Raw genomic sequence first — 21,646 nt, 5'->3', positions numbered from 1 at the left:
GACAGAAAAGGACTTGCTAATTAATTTGTCAGTCAGTGAATGCCCTTCTTCTTTCCACAGAGGGTTCAAGACAATTCACAAGAACTCATACAATACAGTAATTACAAAATAGAGACAGATCATTACCCAGGGAAAAAGGTAAATGAGTGTGCCAGGTGGGCACTGGCAGGCTGTTCCTTGGCCCTGGGATCAAGTTCATCCTCCGCGCCCCCGGCCTGGCCGTGCCCCCTGCCTTTGGTCTGGGCCCCAGGGTATGAATCCTCCTCATTTGGGAGGCCATGTCTCAGGGGGCTGACCCCACCCTGGGGACTCCGTGTCCTCCCTGAGCTGGCTGGCCAGTGTTGTCACCTCTCAGGTCCCTGTCTGGGGCCGGACTGTGCTCTCTGATCAAAACCCTGGCACCCACGCTTACTCCCCTGCCACATCTGTGAAGGGAAGGCTCTGGGCCCATCCACTGCTGTTGCCTCCTAGGCTGCCTCAGGCCCCTACAGGTACCTGGAACTGGGGGGTGGGGGACGCGGCGGGTGTGCTGAGTAAGCAAATGGTTGTGCAGAGGTAGTGCTCTGACTACACAGAGTGAGTCACCTGACTTCCACACTCTCGTGTTAGCTTTGCCCTGGGTCTCTTTTTATTCTAATTTAATATTAGCTTGTGTGTGTGTTAGTTGCTCAGTTGTGTCCAACTCTTTGGGAAACTGTAGCCCATCAGGCTCCTCTGTCCATGGGATTCTCCCGGCAAGAATACTGGAGTGGGTAGCTATTCTCTTCTCTAGGGGATCTTCCTGATCCAGGGATGAAACCCAGGTCTCCTGCATTGCAGGTAGATTACTGTCTGAGCTACTAGGGAAGCCTGCAGCTGAGCCACCAGCAAAAACACACAGAGTATTAGCTTGTTCTACGTATGTAACTTTGTAGCAACTTCTGTTTCTTTTTTGGAATAAGGCTGAATGTATTTAAAACAAAATAAAAGAATAAGGGGAGATGGAAGAGTAAATCCAAGAAAAGTGAACAGGCAAATTATCAGATGATTTAGGACCTGTGTCGTTTCTTCAAGCTGAGTTTGAGTGCGGCTCTGAGCTCCCTGGCGGGTGGGGCCTGGGGAGACACAAGGTGCTAATTTTTAGCAGGGTGTACACCCAGGATCCTCATGAGCCCCACCTTTCCCAGAATGGAATCCCGGGAGAAGAAACCTGCCCTTGCCCTTGTGTGTATTTGAGAAGGTGCCATGAACACTGGCCTGTTAGGTGGATGGCCAGGAAAGGAGTGAGACCGGAAGGGTTTCTGCACTAAAGGCTCAGGTGGGACCCCAGGCTGCTGCAGACTTCAGGGCAGAGGATCAGACTGTGCTGGGCTGGCCAGTTGGCCAGGGTGGGGCTTTGGCAGACACCTCCACCCAGTACACACAGTCAGCGGCCCAGCCCGGTCAGCTCTGACCATCAGCAGGCTTTGAATGCTCCATTCTTCTAACTGTGGTGCGTGTGAAACTTGGGTAAAAGTGAAAACCCGTCTCTGTACCCAGTCCTGTGCACTCTCTTGATCCCACCCTTCTTTCCATCCAGACTTAATATGTATTCCCTGACTAGAAACCTGATTTCTGTCCCCAAAACTCTGATCTGCTGGTGTGACAGGAAGCTTTGGAATTGGTGCACTGGGCTGGATCCCCTCTCTCCATTTCTAAGTGGTTCTCTGCATCAGCTGCAGTTCCCTCTGACCCTTTTTTTTTTTCTTTTAGGGTGTCTCTGAAGTCCTGGATGTTCTGGCATGAATGTGCTAGCAGGAAGCAGTCAGGCCTGACTTTATCAAACCATGAAGCCATAGATAAATAACACAAAACAGGATAAAGTGTTTCTAAAAATAATGGAAGATAAAGTAAATAATATAAAATAATGATTTAAAATGAGCAACTCCAACAATTTATTCTGTGTTAAAGTGGCATTTCATGTCATCTGGGAAGAGTAGATTCATTTACCAGCAACTATATGCAGCCATCCCCCTACCAAGCCCAGATTTTCTGTCTCCTACTGTCCACTTGGGCCTGGATCTGCCTGGCCGTAGCTACTCCCCTCCCCTCCCAGCTTAGTGGTCCTTTGATGGCTCTTATTCTTTCTGTGGCCACAGCATGTGGGCTTCTGGGGACCTAGAGTGAGGGTCAGCCTCAAATCCCATCTCTGCAGTTCCCTGCCCAGGTCTGACCCAGTGGACTTGCAGGCGCTGCTTGGAGAGGCAGAGGGTGAAGGTAAGTTAGTGCCCCGGGGAGTGGACATTGGCCAGTGGGAGGAACGAGGAGGTGACATCCTGGCCACCCCCTCCGGCAGCCGCTCTGCCATCAGGCTGTGTCCCACTTGGCTGTGTGCTGTCAGGATTTGCTTCCCCTCCTTCCTGGTTCACTCGTCTTTCCCTCACTCTCGCTCCCTGAAAGTGTTGGCACAAATGTTTGACCTAGGCTCTGATTTCTAAGGACGCTGTGCTAAAGTAAGCACATACTATGTCCCAGGCAGGGTTTTGGACATTGGGACACGGTAATGCAAAAACAGAAAAACATCTCTGTCCTCATGGAGTTGATGTTCTAGAAGTGGTGGTGGGCTGGGGAAGACAGTGTTATGGACAATGTCATAAAGTGGTGAGCAGTATGAACAGACTAAAGTGGGGCCCTGGCAGGGGAATGCCAAATGAGGAGGAGGGGCAGCTTTACATGCGGTGTTCCAAACAGACCTCAACACTGAGGCTGACATCTGAACACAGACCTAGAGAAAGCCTGAAGTTGGAGAGGGCCATGTGCATTCATGGAGGAGAGTGTTTCAGGTGTGGGGAACTGAGGTGCAAAGGCCCCGAGGCAGGACCATGCTTGGCATGTCAAGGCCTAGGATAGAAGCCAGAGTGGCTGGTGCAGGGTGAGTGAGGAGCAGAATAGGGGTCCAAGAAGACCAGAACACATTGGGTCACGATCTTGTTGGAGTTGGGAAAAGCAGGGAGATCTGAAGTTGCTGTTGATTGGTGTGGTGGGAGACGATGGTGGCGTGGACCTGCATTCAGCAGAGGGCTGCTGGCCATGAGCGGAGAAGAGGAGGTAAGGGTGGCTGCAGGGTATTTGGCTTGAGCACCGGAAGGTGCAGTTGTCATTAGACAAGCTGATGGGAGGAGCAGGCTTTGAGGGGCAAGAGCAGAAACTCAGATTGTGTGAGCTGAGTTTAAGCTGCACATGGAAAGGTGGGTGGGTAGTTGGAGGTAGAAGACTGGGATATGGATTGAAATTGTGCACAGTTCTTCCTGTATTCTTTTGTGTCTTTCTACTTCACTTGGCATAATATTTGTGAAAGTTATATGTACTATAGTTTATTTATTTTGCTGTATGGAATTCCATTGTATGAATAAATCCCAATTTATTTATCCATTTCACTTCAATAGTCATATGGCTTGTGCCTGATATTTGGCTCATATGGATATTTCCACTGTGATCATCCTTTATATGTGCACATGTGCTCACGTATCTATGGGCTATATACCCAGAAGTGGGAGTGCTGGGTTATAAACAAGCATATTTTCAGCTTTACTGATAAAATCAAACTGTTTTTCCAAGTATCTGTATCATCTTGCACTCTTCCTAGCAGTGTCTGGTGAGTCTGAGAATTCCAGTGGGTCCATGGTGCTTGCTGATGTACTGTTGATATGGTGGGTTTATAGGGTATTCCATTATGCTCTTAATTTGTATTTTCCTGTTTTATTTGTGAAGTATGTATTACTACTTCAATACAAGTCATTGGAAGATTTTAGTGATAATAAAAACAAAGAGAAACTGACTCTCAAATTCCAAAAGCCTTGGGAGTTTCCTGGTGGCCTAATGGGTAGGACTCTAGGCTTTCAGTGCCACGGCCCAGGTTCAATTCCCAACTGGGGAGCTGAGATCATACAAGCCATGTAGTGTGGCCAAAAAGCCAAACCAAAAATAAAAGCCCGAACAGCAATAACAAAAATTCCAAAAAAACCAAGAAAAACCAGAAGAAAGAAGGAGAAAGGTGTGGGACAGGGAGTAAGAACATGCCTCTTGTCCATCTAACACTGAGTTAGACAGTGGGTATTGCCTGGAGCTTGGGTAACTTACTGGGCCTTGTGTAATGTCAGTGTGAGAAGATCCATGAAAGTCTTACTAAAAATTTCCTGTTTGACCATCTTTGCTCAGCTTCTAAGGGGACACAAAGGCTAAAGTTACTGATGGGGAGGAATTGGGTGGAGGCTGAGTATGGTTTTAAGCAGGGGCTGGTAGTGCAATTCAATTTCCTTAACTTGGTGTCATCTTCTGTCTAGCCCCCCAAGTCCTTTCTATAGACTGGCTGCCCCAAACTATGGAATTGGAAAATCTTCTAACATGCTGGGCGTGCCCCAGAGTTGGAATGTGGAGCAGCCTTAGGATGTCGCATGAGCAGCAGGTCCCAGTCTAGGGTGTCACCTTCCTTTGGGCGGGCATGCTGGCCTCTGCAGGGCACACAGGGGCTCCTGCCTCTGACCATGGATGTGCTGCTTCTCCTTTGAGCAGTGACCTTTCCCAATTGTATTTCTTTCTAAGCAATAACATTCCAGAATAACATTAGGCACCTTCAACTGAACCCAGGAACACAAGCAAAATGTGAGAAAAACAGTGTAACTGTGAAAACTGTATCATAGCTCTGGGTGCTGGATGCAACAATAAGGACTTGGAGACTCTTAGTGGTACAATCAGGGGACGACCCAAAGCTTACATACCAAACTCTGTGCTCTTCAACTGAGAAGCCATGCTCTTTTCCAGTACCCGTGGGACACTTGCAAAAGTGTTTCATTCATTACGCAACAGTCAAGAAAAAGATTTCCAGTAAATCCCTTATAATAGAAATTGTACAGGTCAGTGCTTTGACCCAGTGCAGTGAAAATGGAGACTAATAACAAAGGTAAAAGCAAAATCTTCATCTGTGTGAAAATTAAACGGCTGCAGTGTTTAATTTCCTGCAGCCATTTCCTAAATAACTTCTAAATCAAAGCAAATTTGAAACCACAACTGTTGAATATTAAGAAAATGGCAATGTGAAAACCTAGGAGATCTGTCAAAGATATAATGAAGCAAATTCATGACCTTACATGATTTCAAAGTTAGGCAGAAAGGAGAAATGAATAAAAAGAGAAGAATAAAGTAAATTAAGGAACTCAGGGCAAAGGACTTAGGAGTTAGAAACAGAAATTAATGAATTAGAAACCCCAAGTCATAAATAAATACTAGAATGGGTACTTTGGAAAACCCCCAACAAAGAGATAACCGGCTGGCTAGTCCTGTTGGCCTTGGTGTATTTCACCAGGATACACATGATGGATGGCGGTCCAGCCAGGATGGCTCCCTGCGGTGAACCCAGGGTTACCGTGCAAGCGCACGCCCTTCTCAGGAACTCCATTCCTCAAACACTCAGGAAACTCTTCTGGAATGTAAACTGGTGGAATGTGATCAGTTCAGGGATAAATTTGAATTTGGTCTAATTAATTAAAATGATCTGCAAAACTTTAGAAACTGAACTATAATTAGAAACGAAACCTTTCATTGTACATTTAACCACATGCCCCCACAAACAGCATTGCATTTTCACAATGGAGAGGAAGCAGGAACCTAAAGAAGGAAGGAGCCGGAAAGGAGAAATAGCCCCTCAGAGGTGCAGGAGATTGAACTGGGGTCAAAAAAGTGCTAAATACAACTCAATAGATAGACTATTTCCCAAACAAGTATAAATGACCAAAACTTAACTTTATAAGAGAGAGAAAGCCTGAATATACAAATAACTAGGCAAAAGAAGAGAAGTGATCCATAAAACGGTAAACAACTATTACGTCATAGAAATGGCATGGTGGGAAGTTCCAGGAATTGGTCCCTCCACCAAAACAGTTATTGAGCTGGCATAAACTGTCAGAATACACTATTTTAGAACTCTGGAACCTAGTCAAATCCTTGCAGCATCCAGCGGAGTGCTTGATGAAGAGAGGGTTTGGTAACTTGCTGTTTGTGTAGCAGACTCCAGCCTCCATTGTCCAGCCGTGAGGCGGGCAGTTATGGGGAAGACGGCCTGTATTCCTGGTGTGTTTGCTGGTGCCAGAGTGGGCAATAAAACTTGCCCTCCAAAAATAGAATTGTGTGTTTTATTTTGCTTTGATGGGTAAACCAGGGGCCAACATAGAGGCTGACCATTCTTTTCAACCCCTCTGGCTGAAGCAGCTTCCTGAGCAGCGTGTATTGTGTATTGAAAGACTTTAAAGAGACAGAGCATCTTTTCTTTTTTATTGGATCCCAACTTTCAAAGAAATTGCTGTCAAGTCACTGTCTAGCCACAGAGATAACAGAGCAGAAACTTCAGTGACCACATGAAACAAGGCATAAAGATTTTGGGGAAAAAAAAAAAAAGTTTAGAAAAGTCACTAAACAGATGGTTGCAGCTCTCAATAACAACAACAACAACAACAAAAAACAACAATGCATGGGAAAGAGGAAGAATCTGATCTCCAGAGTTATTACATTATAGTATTAGCAATGTTGATTTCTCCACAGGTAAAAGGAATTGATAGAGACCATCCCTACGAAAGCCCTGGCATTGAATATGCTAGACAAATACTTTAACTGTCTTATAGATGCTAAAAGAACTGAAGAAAACCATGGGCAAAGAACTAAAGGAATCATAATGGTATATGAACAAATAGGAAGTACCAATAAAGAGACAGAAAATTATAGAAAGGAACCAAATAGAAATTCTGAAGCTGGAAAGTACAATAGATAAAATGAAAACTTCACTAGAGACGTTTCTACTTTTAATTTTGCACTGCAATATGAGTAGGAAACATTAATATAAATTTTAATCCCTTGAAAAAAAATTTTAATCCCTTGAAATTTTTAAAGACTTGTTTTATGACTGAGCCCTGGGTCAGTTTTTGAAAATATACTTCTGTTTTTGAAATGAATTTGCATGATGTTGTGTACAATATATGTCTGTTGTTGAGTTTACTGATTGTGCTATTCAAGTAGTCTATGTTCTTATTGACTTTTTGTCTGTTTTTCTCTATATTATTGATTTAAGTGAATAAAAATTTCACACAATGAAAAAAATACATATTCTTCTCAAGTACCCTGGAAAGTTTATTCAAGATAGATCATATTTAGGCCATTAAACAGTTCTAAATAAATTTTCAAAGATTGAAATCATAAAAGTGTCTTCTCCAACCACAACAAATGAAGCTAGAAGTCAATAAATGAAGGAAAACTGGAAAACAAGGAAATACATGGAAATTAAACAATGTATTCTTAAATACAGAGAAGGCAATGGCACCCCACTCCAGTACTCTTGCCTGGAAAATCCCATGGACGGAGGAGCCTGGTAGGCTGCGGTCCATGGGGTCACGAAGAGTCGGACACTTACTGAGCGACTTCACTTTCACTTTTCACTTTCATGCACTGGAGAAGGAAATGGCAACCCACTCCAGTGTTCTTGCCTGGAGAATCCCAGGGACAGGGGAGCCTGGTGGGCTGTCTATGGGGTCGCACAGAGTCGGACATGACTGAAGTGACTTAGCAGCAGCAGCATTCTTAAATAACCAATGTGTCAAAGCTGTAACTAGAGAAATTATGAAATACTTTGAGATGAATGAAAACAAGAGCACAACATACCAAAACCTATGGCATGCGGTGAGAGCAGTGCTCAGAGAGGTTTATCTATGAACACATACATTAAAAAAGGAGAGTCTTAAATTACCAACACAACTTTATTCCTTAAGAAACTACCAAAAGTAGCAGAAGAAAGGGGATAATAATAATCAGAATAGAGATAGAAAGAGAATAGAAAAACAATAAGGAAAATCAATAAAACCAAAGGTCATTGCTTTGAAAAGATAAAAAAAAAATATTGGTAGCTCTTTAGTTAGACTAATAAAAACGGAGAGGATACATAAATGACTAAGAGGACTAAATTAGAAAATGGCTAAAATCAGAAATTAAAGTGGGGACATTATACCAAGCTTACAGGAATTAAAAGGATTATGAGAGAAAACCATGAATAATTATACACCAAACATAGCAAAGCACACAATCTAGATGAAATGGACTCATTCTTGGAAACACACAAATTCCCAAAACTGACTCAAGATGAAGTAGAAAATCTCAACAGATTTAGAGTGAGTAAAAGAGATGAATTGCTCATCCAGAGCCCCTCTGGACTCACACTCCCTGAGTTTAAATCCCACTGTAAAGCCGCAGCAAGCACAGCAGTGCAGAGACAGCAGTGTGTCTAGCCGCCAAGTGTGAAGAGTGGGGAGAGAGCTCATGTCTCGGCCCTCTGGAACCGCTATTACGGGGCTCCCTGCCCTAACCCTCTGCTGGGGAGCACCCTTTGTTGATGCTTCCTGCCCAAGGATACCTCTTCTGGGCTCACTGTCCCAAAGCTCAGCTGTTACTTCTCAAATTTCCACTACTGGGCCAAGGCAGCTTTTGGGATGAGGGCAGGTTGGAGCCCCAACAGTGTTGCCCTTGCGCTTGCCACTGACATGGACACTGGGTCTCAGTAGAGGTGGGCCTTTCCCCAGGATAATGTAGCTCAGGGACTAAGCAGGTAACTTACTTCACATCTCAGGACGCAGAGGTGGGTGTCTGTTACACCATCTTCCCTGGGTCCCCATACAGATGAATCCATCATCAGCCTGGAAACCAATTCCAAAGGGCCCTTTAAGTGTCAGCTCAGATCCCACACTCTATGGCTCCACACTGCAAAAAAAGTGATGCTACTTTGAAGGACAGAAAACCCATTTTCTGCAGATTAAAATGAACACGGAAACAAAGCACCATGTAGTTAGCTAAAATGTTACCTAGAAATATTCTTTTACTGAGTTTTGGAGTTAATTTTCCCATATAAGGAATAACAAAAGAGTGACTGGAAGGGAATTGACTTTTTAAGACTGTCTTTTTTTGTTGTTGTTGGTAGATTAAAATAGTATGGTTGGCCAAGTATGAGGGTGAGAAAATGTTCCTACTCTTAATCATGCAAATTCTGAGAATTTGTTTCAGAGTAATTGTACAAAACTCGTACAAAGCAGCAGCCAGTTTTCCTGCTGTGAGTGGTTATGGCAGTCAGCTCTCCTAGCCTCAGAGCCTGAGCTGTGGCCAGTGGGCCAGAGTAGGCCCTGCCCTACAGTCTGTTCTCTCCTACTAGTCTGCTGCTCACCCTCCTGGGCCTCAGGACCCTCTTCTTGAGCACACTGGACCTTCTCCTTGCTGGTTCCTCTGCCTGGAGCCCCTGGTCCCTATAAAGCTGTGGGTCATGCTTCCCCAGGCTCTGCTCACTCCAGTCTTCTCTGAGAAGCTGCACATGACCACCCTAGTTGGAGTAGCATCCTCCCCAGGGAGGGTGTTACGTCAGCCTGATGACCTGTCCTCTCTCTGCGGGTCTCAGAAGGGCAGAGACCCTGTCTGCCCTGTTGCCTACTGCAGTGGCCCCCCACCTTTTTGGCACTAGGGACTGGTTTCGTGGAAGACAATTTTTCTAAGAACCAGGGAAGGGGGATGGCTTGGGGATGGTTCAGGTGCATTACATTTTTTGTGCACTTACTTTATTTCTAGCCTAATGTCACTGCTGATCTGACAGGAGGTACCGGTCCATAGCCCAGAGGTGGGGGACCCCTGGTACTCAGGTGCTGAGGTGGGGCTCAGCAGTGCTGGTTGGGAAGAGGCATGTGGCTGGGCCCCTGCTTTGCCTCACACATCTGTCCCATTGTAAACACAGCTTTAAAAATACCCGTGTCACACCCACTTCCAGGATCCAAGGTGGACCCCTGCCAGGGCTTCCCACGGAGGAGCCTCTGTCCCTTCGACTCCAGGGCCAATGCTCTGGTCACACCCAGCATCTCTAGAACCTCGGCAACTCTTGCCTGGAGAGGCCTCCTTCCTCGGCTCCCTAGACTTCCAGTCCAGGCCTAGATGTCTCCTGCATTGGGTGGCCCTCTTGCCTTCTCAACCAGCTTGCCCACCTCTGGATGCTCATCCACACAGAGGTCCACATGCTGGACTGCTGGCCTCTCTGATTGGCCAGAGGGATACTTGAGCCCACAGGTACCCTCCCCAGGGTGGCCCGGCTCAGAGAAGGAGGGGAGTGAAGACCTTCAGCCAGTGAAGTCGCTCTTGGGGCATAGCTGCTCCTCCTGCTTCCCTTCCCCTCCTCCTCCTCTGGTTTCCGTTTTGTCTGTTTGCCTCTCTCTCCCATTTGTACAAGAGCCAATCTAGCTTATGAAAAACAAGCTGTCATCTTAGTGTTGTTATAATAACTTGTTCCCTCAACAGCTGTTGTGTTTCCAGATGTTCATTACTGCTGTATTAGTGGAGGTTCTTAACGATACTTGGGCTGACAGGATACAAATTGATTTTCAAGTTATGCTGATTGCTTAGACATATTTCTTGCACCAGCTAAGCAAAATGAAAAAAAAAAAAAACAAAAACAAAACCCAACCCGAAGCAAAACCCATGCCATATGGCACACATGGTCTTTGATCTAAGGGGTTTGGGCCACATGTGAACCAAATGCCAAAGACGTTACACTGACTGGAGAAGGTGTGGATAGGGACAGGTTTCCAGGGAAGCATTAATTGGGTTAAACCTAGTGTGGCCCTAAGATACTTTGTAGTTTCTGGCTTCTGCTGTGGGCTGAGAAAGGCTTTGTAGAGTGCAGGAGTGTGGATCCTGGAGTCAGACCTGGTGTGAATCCCAGCATTGCCACTTATTTGGGGTGTGTGATTTTTGGAAAGTTGTTAATTCCTGAACAACGCTATCTGCAGAAATCAGACAATACGGATATGTGCCACTCAGGGGGTTATGAGCATCAATCAAGACAGGGCATGCCAAACTGGAATGGCCCCATACCAGCTTGGGAGACATGGGGAGATATGGCTACATGGCAGTGAACAACTGGAGTTTTCGCCAGTTTTCATCAGTAGAAGGGCAGGAAGTCCTTGATCTGTCCCAGAATCTGGAGCTGGTCCTGTCTTCAGACGCCCAGGGAGAGAGCTAGGAAAGCAATCAAGCCAGAGGCGTTGTGGTTTCCACGGCTGCCACATGGTGTCGCTGTTGTACACAAGCCCTGCACAGCTTTGTGGAGGCTGGTCCGCTGCAGTGGTGAGGGCCATAGCTCAGGCTGCACTGTGCGTGCACACGTCTTGGCTACAGGGTTGTGATGCTATTCCTTTCTCTCCAACAGGGCCCCAGGGTCCTTCACTGGAGATTGTACAGCAGAGAACACTAAAGGTCCTCTTATAAATTCTCCTGGGGCATGGGTGCTTCACTGATACCATAACCAGAGAGGGACCACTCCTGTGGTTTCCCCAGAAAGCAAAACTGGACTGCTAGGTGACTTGTCTCTAGTCCTAGATGCGGAAAAACAGCTTTGACTTTAAAATTCCAGTTCATTGGCGCCTCCTCACGTGTGTAGATAAACAGGCTCAAGTGATTGGCTCCTGGTGATCTATCAGCCAGGATAAAGTCTTTCCAGGTGGTTTAGTGGTAAGGAATCTGCTTGCCAATGCAGGAAATGCAGGAGACATGGGTTCGACCCCTCGGTTGGGAAGATCCCCTGGAGGAGGAAATGGCAACCCACTCCAGTATTCTTTCCTGGGAAATCCCATGGATAGGAGAGCCTGGCAGGCTATAGTCCACGGGGTCACGAGGAGTCACCACTGAGCACACACACATCAGCTGGTATGGACTGCTCCCTTTCCCCTCCACCCAGGTGGGTTGGCAGGTCAGGGGCAGTGGTATCCAGGATACTTGTCTATTGATCACCCTGCAGCCCTTACTTCTGGGAGCCTGTTGGGGCAGCAGATGGAGGAACCAGGTCTGGACAAGATGGCTGTTTCCCATCTGAGTGGAGTCTTCCCTATGAGACCAAGGTGTAAGGGAGTTTCAATAAGGCCGTGTTTGGACCACTATGTAGAGAAGTATCTTGAGGGAATAGGCTCTGAAAGGTCTCTGTTCTTACTTAGAGAGGAGTCTTGGGCCTTGTCCAGGGCTCACGAGCATAACCACCGCCCTGGGCTCCTTGCTGGGCTAGGATGGACATCTCAGACTTTCTCTTGCCCTGTTTCCTGCCACATCTTATGGGCCCGTTACCCCATCCATCCTTCCATTCATCGTTGAGTCTATGGCGTGTCCAACGCTGTGATTGATGTTGAGGGGAGGAAGCCCACGTTGGGTGATGGGTTTGGGGGAAGCTGGGATCCTGGGGGAAGGGCAGGACCTGAATTGCTGAGTGGGAGGAATTTGAGAGATGTGAGTGCAGGCGACCTTGCTGAGGGAAAGTGATGACTATGCCATGCGTAAAAGCTGGCAATATGGCTAGCTGGTCTGGAGCAAACAGCTTTCCTGGAGGAGGAGGGAGGGAGGCCAGGAGAAAGGGGGAGGGGAGAGGGAGACACCTTTTCCTGGGTCTCTGCCCATCTTTTGTTCGGTTAACCTTCCAGGCTCAGGTTTGACAGCATCTCCTGAGGCAAGTCCCCCCTGCCTGCCAGGCCAAGACTAGGTTAGATAGGTTAGATCCCCTGGTTAGTAGGTCTTTTAGCCCCATGTGCTTTTTTAAAAAAAACTGAAATTCATATAAATAACAGTTTGTGTGATTATCTGTTTGTCACCTGTGATCTGGTGAGGGGCACCGCCATGGGCCCTGGGTCATCTCTGACGCTTACTGAATATTTGCACCTGCCTCTGGTTGGAGGACTGGAGTTCTGCCTTTGTCCATTTGAGGAGGTGCTGGCAAGGGATCTGAATTCCCCTCCCAGGATTGTCACCTAGTGAACCAGTAAGGTCATTACCTTTCTGGTCTTGGTTGTCTCTGAGAAAACAAAACAAATTATTGAAGCAAAGTATCTCTGAGTTTCCTTCTGACTCTGAGCTGCTGTGCATCACTGCAAAGTGATGCCCGTGAGAGGTGGCAGAGCCCCTTTGATTTTGGCTTGGCTGCCTCTTGCTCTGCTCACTCCCTTCTGCCTGTTTCCCTCCTGCAGTCCCACCAGGACCAAGGACTGTGCTGGCAGCTCTGGGGCTGGAAAGCACCCGAGGCAGCACGGGGAGATCTGTTGCCTTGAAAGACTCATGATGATTTTTCCGTTGAGCTGACCTTGAGATGTTAGATTGTTCCTGATTTGTGGGGCTGGCTCTGGGCGGCTGAGTTCCTCATTCTGGGGGTGATGTTTATCTGTGGAGGGATGTGGTTGAGAAGACCAGTGTATGGGTGGTCACACTGTCCACAGACATGCTCCCCCACTTCCTGGCCGTTAGGGGAGATTAGTGATGTGGTGTCAGAAGGTGGAAAGCCACGTCTCTCTTGATCGCGCACAGTACACATGACAGATTATTGGGTTTCCTGAAAATAGAGTTGGTGATTTCTATTGACATTTATGTTAGAAGAACCCGAGTCAGATCGTGCAGATTGTTCTGTGTCTCTGTGGAATGTTTGGCTTCATTGCTGTTGACGGGGCTCCCTCAGCAGTTGTCTCGACATTGCAGGGATGCCCAAGGGGATCAGGGGTGTGTTCTCACCATCATCCTGGCCCCACCCAGACAGGAGAAATCAACTCCCTGAAGTGTTTGCCCCGAGGTAGAAAGGCCTTAGAGAGTCCAACGTGGGGTCTTAACTTCTGTGTCTGGAGGGCTGTAGACTAGTCTAAGGAGAAGCTGGTTTGGCTTTGGGCAGTGGCTGGCTGTGCATTTAGAGGCATCTGGTACTGATCTGGTTGCAGAGCAGGCATGTGGATGACTTAATTCCATGTCCTTTTGACAGCTGTGTCAGGGACCATCACACCTCATCTCACCAAGCTACTAGGCCTCATCAGCTGGAGCGGGCATCGTGATGGGGCAGGGGCCCAGCAGCAAGGGTGATGTACATGGCACAAGTCTTGCTAGTTCCCTGGCCCAGCCCCGTACCTCCCTCTCTTGTTCTGCAGTGGGACCCTGTTCCTCAAGGGGCCAAGCTCAAGCTGAGCTCTGAATGGTCTCTCATAGCACACTCCTGTCACCAGGATGTCCTCTCCGCTGCAGAAGAGAGGGGACCAGTTGCATGGTGGAAGGGCAAGCACGTTTGCAGGCCTGTTTGGGGTTGGCTGCAGCCACACCATATCAGGGTGTGCTGGATCAAGTCCAAAAAAGGCAAGGGGGGGTTGTGAGGGTGCTAGCAGCCTTCTGCGCAGACTTTTTTCTGAGTTCAGGAGGCATCTCTGAAGGATGAGGACTGATTCCTTTGGGAGGTCTGAGCAAGGTGCTGCTACACTGACCCAGGCCAGGGAATACTCCTAATGCCCTTACTCTGGGGGTCCTCACCAGGACTGGTTGACTCTCTCTGATCCTCTGTCTTTGGGACTGCATCCATCCCATCCCAGATGGCCTGGGAATCTAAAGGGTCCCACTCAACTCTTCTCTTAGACTCAGCCCAGGGGCTCCTCAGGTGGAGGCTGTGGGCCCCTTGGCACACAGAAGGCCTGGTGGCTCCCCTACTAGGCCTGGTGGGGCCAAGGGTTGGGACTGCAACCTCCTCTGCAGTCCACGTGCGTGTGTGCTGGGCCTTTCCCCAGGCCCCCCTGAGCCTCCCTACAGTACCCAGAGTCCTGCTCAGCACGGGGTCCTGCCCCACTTGTTTCTGTCCTTCATTTTCCCCTCCACTCCAGTGTCTGTTGGCAACCCAGCCCTGAGCAGGGTGCCAGGCACTTAGTAGGCACCATTTAAAAAACATTAGTCAGTGCATCAAAAGAGCAGGGATTCCACCCAGCCACGTGGGGGAGGGAAGGAGGCTGTGCTGGCAAATCCCAGTAGCCCTAGGACATCCGTCTATCATTCTGAAGTGCAGACTTGGCTGCCTCTCTAGACAGGAGCTGCAAGCCCCCATCCCCCAACCCCCAACCCACCAAGTTGATTCCCTGCTCTCAGGGATGTAGTGGGGGCTCCTGTCTTGGAGCTGAAGTACCTGGCCCAGCCTCCTCATTGGGGTCTTCTGGCCTGGTGACCCGGACTGGACCACAGACGGGAACCTCAGTGTACCCCCACTACTCCTCTGTATTAAAGCCTAGGCAACCCCACCCTCTCCCCTGTGCTGCCTGCCTAGCGGTCCCGCTTCCTGTCAAGGGAGAAGGGAGTAGTTCTGGAGTCACTTGCCTCCACTCATCAAGGGCCTTGTCAGGGGAGGGGTGGGAGCAGGGGGTTTGTTGGCACCAAGCACCCTAGCCTTGGCGTGCTTCTTCCTTCCCACTGTCTGGGTGTCCCCAATGTGTTCCAGTATGGGTGGCCACAAGTGTGGACTTTGGTTTGGGTGCTATTCTGAATCCTTTGCTTAGTAGCTATTGATCTGAGGCAAGCTGGTTTACCTTCCTAAGCTTTTATTTATTTATTTTTTTAATCTGCAAAATGGGCGTATGGATGATATTGGACCTTTAGGGTGCCCTGAATGTTGTGAGCTTAGGGCTTAGCTCAGGCTGGTGCATGTCAGCTGCTGTCCCCATGACACTTGCTGCAATGGTTCCTCTTCTTTTGGGGAAGCTGGAATTAGAGAAAGGCCATCCAGCGGGGTGCTGGGAGAAGCCGAAACCTCCTCTCACTGTGCTGTGTCCCAGAGCCCCAGTTCTGAAATTGAAAGGACATCCTCTACTCAAGAGAGTGATTTGCAAACTGTCTCTGAAACTATTTTTCAAATCGTGCCCAAAGCTTCCGTGAAGCTGCTGTGGGGACTGCCATCAGACAAGAGTGGACTTTGAGTGGACTTTGTACCCTTCTCTTGAATGAGGGCTACTCTTGCTTCTGTAGAGTCTGTCAAATATTGGACTCCACATAATATTTCTTTAAAATACATGACACACTGTTATAAAAATTTGAACATGAATATTTACATAATAAACTTTGGTAAAAGGTTTGGACATAACTGTATTAAAATGACACCATCATCATCACCATTTTAAGCTGATAAGAACAGATCCTACACTAATCTGAGCCAAAAGGCAGAGAATCAATCATAATCACTTAAAAAATAAAGTTATATAAAGACTTCCACATGTCACTCAGTCTTCTAAATTCTTAGACTTAAAAAGGCATAAAAACATGGCCCCTGCCATTAGGGAGAATAATTAGCAAAACTTCCATAAAAATTCCTTTCATTCACACCTGTGTGTTCATTAAAGCCCATGTGGATTGCAGATGAAGAAACGGGGGCTGAACTTCTAGAAAATAACACCACCAACCAATGGGACTCAGCTTTGCCCCACCCCCACTTCTTCCCATCTGAAGTACAGTTTTTAATGTCAGTGAACACACACACACACACACAGATACATACACCTACCTTCCCTACTCATTCCCCATTGTCTCCAGTCGTGTCCCCAAGAGCAGGGAGAATGAATATCAGCTTTGAGACAGTGGGTCTGATGTTTAAGACCCACCCCTAAACCAAGGCCTGGGCTGCTTTGTTCTCATATTTGTCTTGTCAAGCAGAGAAAGCAAGCTACAATTTTGTGCACTGTGTCCATGCCTAGGGCTTCCCAGTTGGCGCTAGAGGTCAAGAACCTGCCTGCCAATGCAGGAGCCAGAACAGACACGGGTTCAGTCCCTGGGTTGGGAAGATCCCCTGCAGAAGGGCATGGCGATCCACTCCAGTATTCTTGCCTGGAGAATCCCAAGGACAGAGGAGCCTGGCAAGCTAGAGTCCATAGCGTTGCAAAGAGTTGGACATCATTGAAGCAATTTAGCACGTCCATGCCTGCCATTATGAGAATACTTAGCCTTCCTTGTGTGGGTCCAAAAAAGGGTCCCCTGAGGTGGAACTGGGTTCCCCATGTCCCTGGAGAGTGGACTCTGTCCTTCCCTGGCCAGGTCTGGGTCCAGTTGATGGGCTGTCCTGGGCTCAGTGCCTCAGAGATTTCTTGGATCAGGAAGTCAGCTGCTAAGCACCAAAGGGTCTGAGCCCAGAATCAGAAAAAGCACGAACTCCAGGGCTCACAGTGCTGGTTCTCAGAGTGCTGGCACTGGCAGGCCAGCTGGTGACCTGGGTGAGTCCCAACAGCTCAGTGTTCCCCTCTGGAGGCTGCAGAATTAGATGACAGGGTGTCCACAGGGCTGCTCACACCAGTCCTCTCCTCTGCAGTCCTTCCTGCCAGTCACCACCCTAAACCCCTCCTGGCATAGTTGATGCCAAAAAACTCAGCTCAGAGCAGACTGCCTTAGAACCTGCACCCGTGCGCCTGAGAGCCCCCACACTGGAGCTGATGATGGACTAGGACATTTTATCTTTTCTTCTGAGTTTGTTTTTCCCCTTGCTTTTGAATTGTAACTTTGCTGACTGTGTCTCTCCTAATATCATTTAAGTCCATTCCTTTGGGGCCATTAGCTTGGCCATCAATTTCTTCCAGGGTAGGAACATGTCTCACCCTGCTCCCTCTTCCTCTCCTGTCACTGGCTTATTCCCCCGGTGCCTGGAGGGCCCTGTAATCATGCTCATGTGTACATCTGATATACAGAAAACTGGAGAAAAGCAAGAAAATGCACCAGAACAGTAATAGTGGTTGTTTTTTTTTTTTAAATAAAGAAATTTTGTGGAATTTATGTTTTTCCTTTTTATACTTTTCTGCATTTTCAAACTTCCTCTAAAGTAATATATATTACTTCCATTTTGACGCTTGTATTAATTTTATAATAAGAAAGAGATCTTTAAAAATTACTGAAAAGTAACAGAACAATTTGTATTCTGAGGTAATGCTGTCCAGCTTGATAGAATATGGATGTGTTTCAATTTTTTCCCCATTAGAAAAGAGTTTCATTATTGAAAGGTAAAGGAAATAATTTAAAAGGTAAAGGGAAGGTAAAGGGAAATAATTTAAAAACAGCAACACACAACCTTCCCTCCCATCATTATATTCTGTCAGAGAAACAATGTAAAACCAGGTGGATTTACCAAGGTACCTCCTGGAGACATCCTTTGAATAAAGATTTAAGAATTGTACTTGAACGTGGATCAAATATGCATTTCCCCCTGCATCCTTGGAAGCTTATTTGACTCTAGCACTGCAATCTGATAAAAGCGTTTAAAATCTTGTCTCAGTTGTTGACTGTAAGCCAGTCATTTAACTTTTCTCATCTGCAAAATGGGAATGATGACACTTTTCTGGCCAGGCTGTTGTGAGGCTAATGATGTTGTAAGTAACACATTCTGTCTGGTCCTGGTACACAGTAGAAGCTCAACTATGGTGATGGTTTTTCTCTGACTCCCTGGAGACAGGCCCCAGAAGCAGAGAGTTCAGCATGGCTTGCTTCTCTGTTTCTCCTGCTCTGGTGTGGCTGACCCTCCAGGGTAGCTTCCACAGTTGCTGGGGGAGACACCTGGATATTCTGTGTCCTAAATGTCACAAGGAGGTCTGAAGCTGCCTGCTGAGAGGCCGAGGGAGGGCAGTCAGAGGGAAAAGGAAAGGTATGCAATAGCAGTTATATAACTATAAAAGACAGTATAAGGACATATTTTTCTCTTTTCCTTTCTTAGCTAACTTAAAAAGCAATTGTATAAAATCATACATTTATAATGTTTTGTAGAGTGTGTAACACATTGAAAAATATATATTGCCAATAACTACAAAAAAGTGGGTGGTAGCAAGCTGCTAAGGAAATAACTACAGATAGTAAAGTAATAATTATGGTAATGTATTGTTGGGTCTATAACGTTAACATATGTAATATATATGACAATAATAGCACACAAAAGAGGAAGAGAGACTAGAACTGTAGTGTATCATTTTTACACATTACTGGAATTAGACTGGTGTAAATCTGAAGTTGATTCTGATGTTAGGATGTGCATGGTAAATCCTAGAGCCATCACTAAAAAACCAAAGGGAAAAAACCCTTAGAGATATACTGAAAAAATTATCAAAGAAATTGAAATGCTAATCAGAAAATACTCCTTTAATACAAAGAAAGCAGTAGAAGAGGAATAGAGGAACGACAACAAAAACAACAACAACACACGATGCATACAGAAAACAACAAGGAAAATGGCAGATGTCAGTTCAAATATGTAAATCATCCAAATATTAATATGTTAATCAATCCAAATATTAAATGAGAATGATTTAAGCAATCTAATAATTAGGCAGATGAACAAAGGAACTTCCCTTGTAGCTCAGCTGGTAAAGAATCCACCTGCAATTCAGGATTTCGGGTTCGAGAAGATCCCCTGGAGAAGGGACAGGCTTCCCACTCCAGTATTCATGGGCTCCCCAATGACTCAGACAGTAAAGAATCCACCTGCAGTGTGGGAGACCTAGGTTCGATCACTGGGTTGGGAAGATACCCTGGAGAAGGGAAAGGCAACCCTCTCTAGTATTCTTGCCTGGAGAATCGCCATGGACAGAGGAGCCTGACAGGCTGTAGTCCATGGGGTTGTAAAGAGTTGAACAGGACTGAGCAACTAAGCACAGCACAGCACATAGTAGCTCTGGGCTTCTTTGGTAGCTCAGCTGGTAAAAAATCCACCTGCAATGCAGGAGACCCCAGTTCAATTCCTGGGTTGGGAAGATCCCCTGGAGAAGGGAAAGGCTACCCACTCCAGTATTCTTGGGCTTCCCTGGTGGCTCAAATGGTAAAGAATCCTCCTACAATATGGGAGACCTGGGTTTGATCCCTGGGTTGGGAAGATTCCCTGGAGGAGGGCATGGAAACCCACATCAGTATTCTTGCCTGGAGAATCCCCATGGACAGAGGAGCCTGGCAGGTTACAGTCCATGGTTACAGTTCAGGTTACAGTCCACGAGGCCACAAAGAGTTGGACACAACTGAGCCACCTGATCTGCCTCTTGAGAAATTTGTATGCAGGTCAGGAAACAACAGTTATAACTGGACATGAGACTGGTTCCAAATAGGAAAAGGAGTTCGTCAAGGCTGTATATTGTCACCCTGCTTATTTAACTTATATACAGAGTACATCATGAGAAACGCTGGGCTGGAAGAAACACAAGCTGGAATCAAGATTGCTGGGAGAAATATCAATAACCTCAGATATGCAGATGACACCACTCTTATGGCAGAAAGTGAAGAGGAACTCAAAAGCCTCTTGATGAAAGTGAAAGTGGAGAGTGAAAAAGTTGGCTTAAAGCTCAACATTCAGAAAAAGAAGATCATGGCATCCGGTCCCATCACTTCATGGGAAATAGATGGGGAAACAGTGGCAGACTTTATTTTTCTGGGCTCCAAAATCACTACAGATGGTGACTGCAGCCATGAAATTAAACGATGCTTACTCCTTGGAAGGAAAGTTATGACCAACCTAGATAGCATATTCAAAAGCAGAGACATTACTTTGCCAACAAAGGTTCATCTAGTCAAGGCTATGGTTTTTCCTGTGGTCATGTATGGATGTGAGAGTTGGACTGTGAAGAAGGCTGAGTGCCGAAGAATTGATGCTTTTGAACTGTGGTGTTGGGGAAGACTCTTGAGAGTCCCTTGGACTGCACGGAGATCCAACCAGTCCATTCTGAAGGAGATCAGCCCTGGGATTTCTTTGGAAGGAATGATGCTAAAGCTGAAACTGCAGTCCTTTGGCCACCTCATGTGAAGAGTTGACTCATTGGAAAAGACTCTGATGCTGTGAGGGATTGGGGGCAAGAGGAGAAGGGGACAACAGAGGATGAGATGGCTGGATGGCATCACTGACTCATTGGACGTGAGTCTCAGTGAACTCCGGGAGTTGGTGATGGACAGGGAGGCCTGGCATGCTGCGATTCATGGGGTCGCAAAGAGTCGGACATGACTGAGTGACTGATCTGATCTGAGCAACTAAGCACAGCACAGAAGAAACACTCTTTAGATTTAAAGACACAAGCAGAATGAAAATAGAAGGATGGAAAGAGATTTATTTCTTTAAAGAACTGAAGAAAGCTGAAGTGGCTATACTGACAACAGATAAAATAGACTTTAACACAGAAAAATTATTAGAGACAAAGAGGGGCATTTTATAGTGATAAAAGAGTCAATCCTCTGGGAAGATATATGACAATTATAAGCATAGTGTAGTGTAGTGAAGCTGCTCAGTCGTGTCAGACTCTTTACGACCCCATGGACTGTAGCCTACCAGGCTCCCCCATCCATGGGATTTTCCAGGCAAGAGTACTGCAGTGCGTTGCCATTTCCTTTTCCAGGGGATCTTCCTGACCCAGGGATTGAACCCAGGTCTGCTGCATGGTACACAGATGATTTTACCGTCTGAGCCACCAGGGAAGTCACAATTATAAGCATATATGCACCTAATAACAGAAGACCAAAATACAGAAAGCAAAACTGACTGAAATGAAGAGAGGAATTAAACATAACAGTTGGAGATTTCAATAATCCACTTTCAATAATGGAGGAAGTAGATATACGATTAATAAGGACAACAGATATTTGAAAAGATGCTCAATGTCACAAATCACTAGGGAAATGTAAGTCAAAACCATAATGAGATTACCTCATGCCTGTTAGAATGGTTAGCATCAAAAAGTCAAAAAACAATAAATATGGAGAAAAGGAAACCTTTGTGTACTCTTGCTGGAAATGTAAATTGGTGAAACTACCATACAAATCAGTATGGAGTATTCTCAAATAATTGAAAATAGAACTATCA

The 21,646-nt window shown here is 46.4% G+C and overlaps 1 pseudogene; it reads right to left on the bottom strand.

The window, feature by feature from the left end:
- Window positions 1-15,911: 15,911 nt before the first annotated feature.
- Window positions 15,912-16,017, bottom strand: LOC133236217 (U2 spliceosomal RNA; annotated as a pseudogene).
- Between the last annotated feature and the right edge of the window lie 5,629 nt (window positions 16,018-21,646).

The sequence above is a fragment of the Bos javanicus genome, chromosome 2 (genome assembly GCF_032452875.1).
Source record: "Bos javanicus breed banteng chromosome 2, ARS-OSU_banteng_1.0, whole genome shotgun sequence".
Taxonomy (NCBI): domain Eukaryota; kingdom Metazoa; phylum Chordata; class Mammalia; order Artiodactyla; family Bovidae; genus Bos; species Bos javanicus.
Note: the sequence above shows the minus strand (reverse complement) of the source record. Positions and strands in the feature narration are given on the sequence as shown.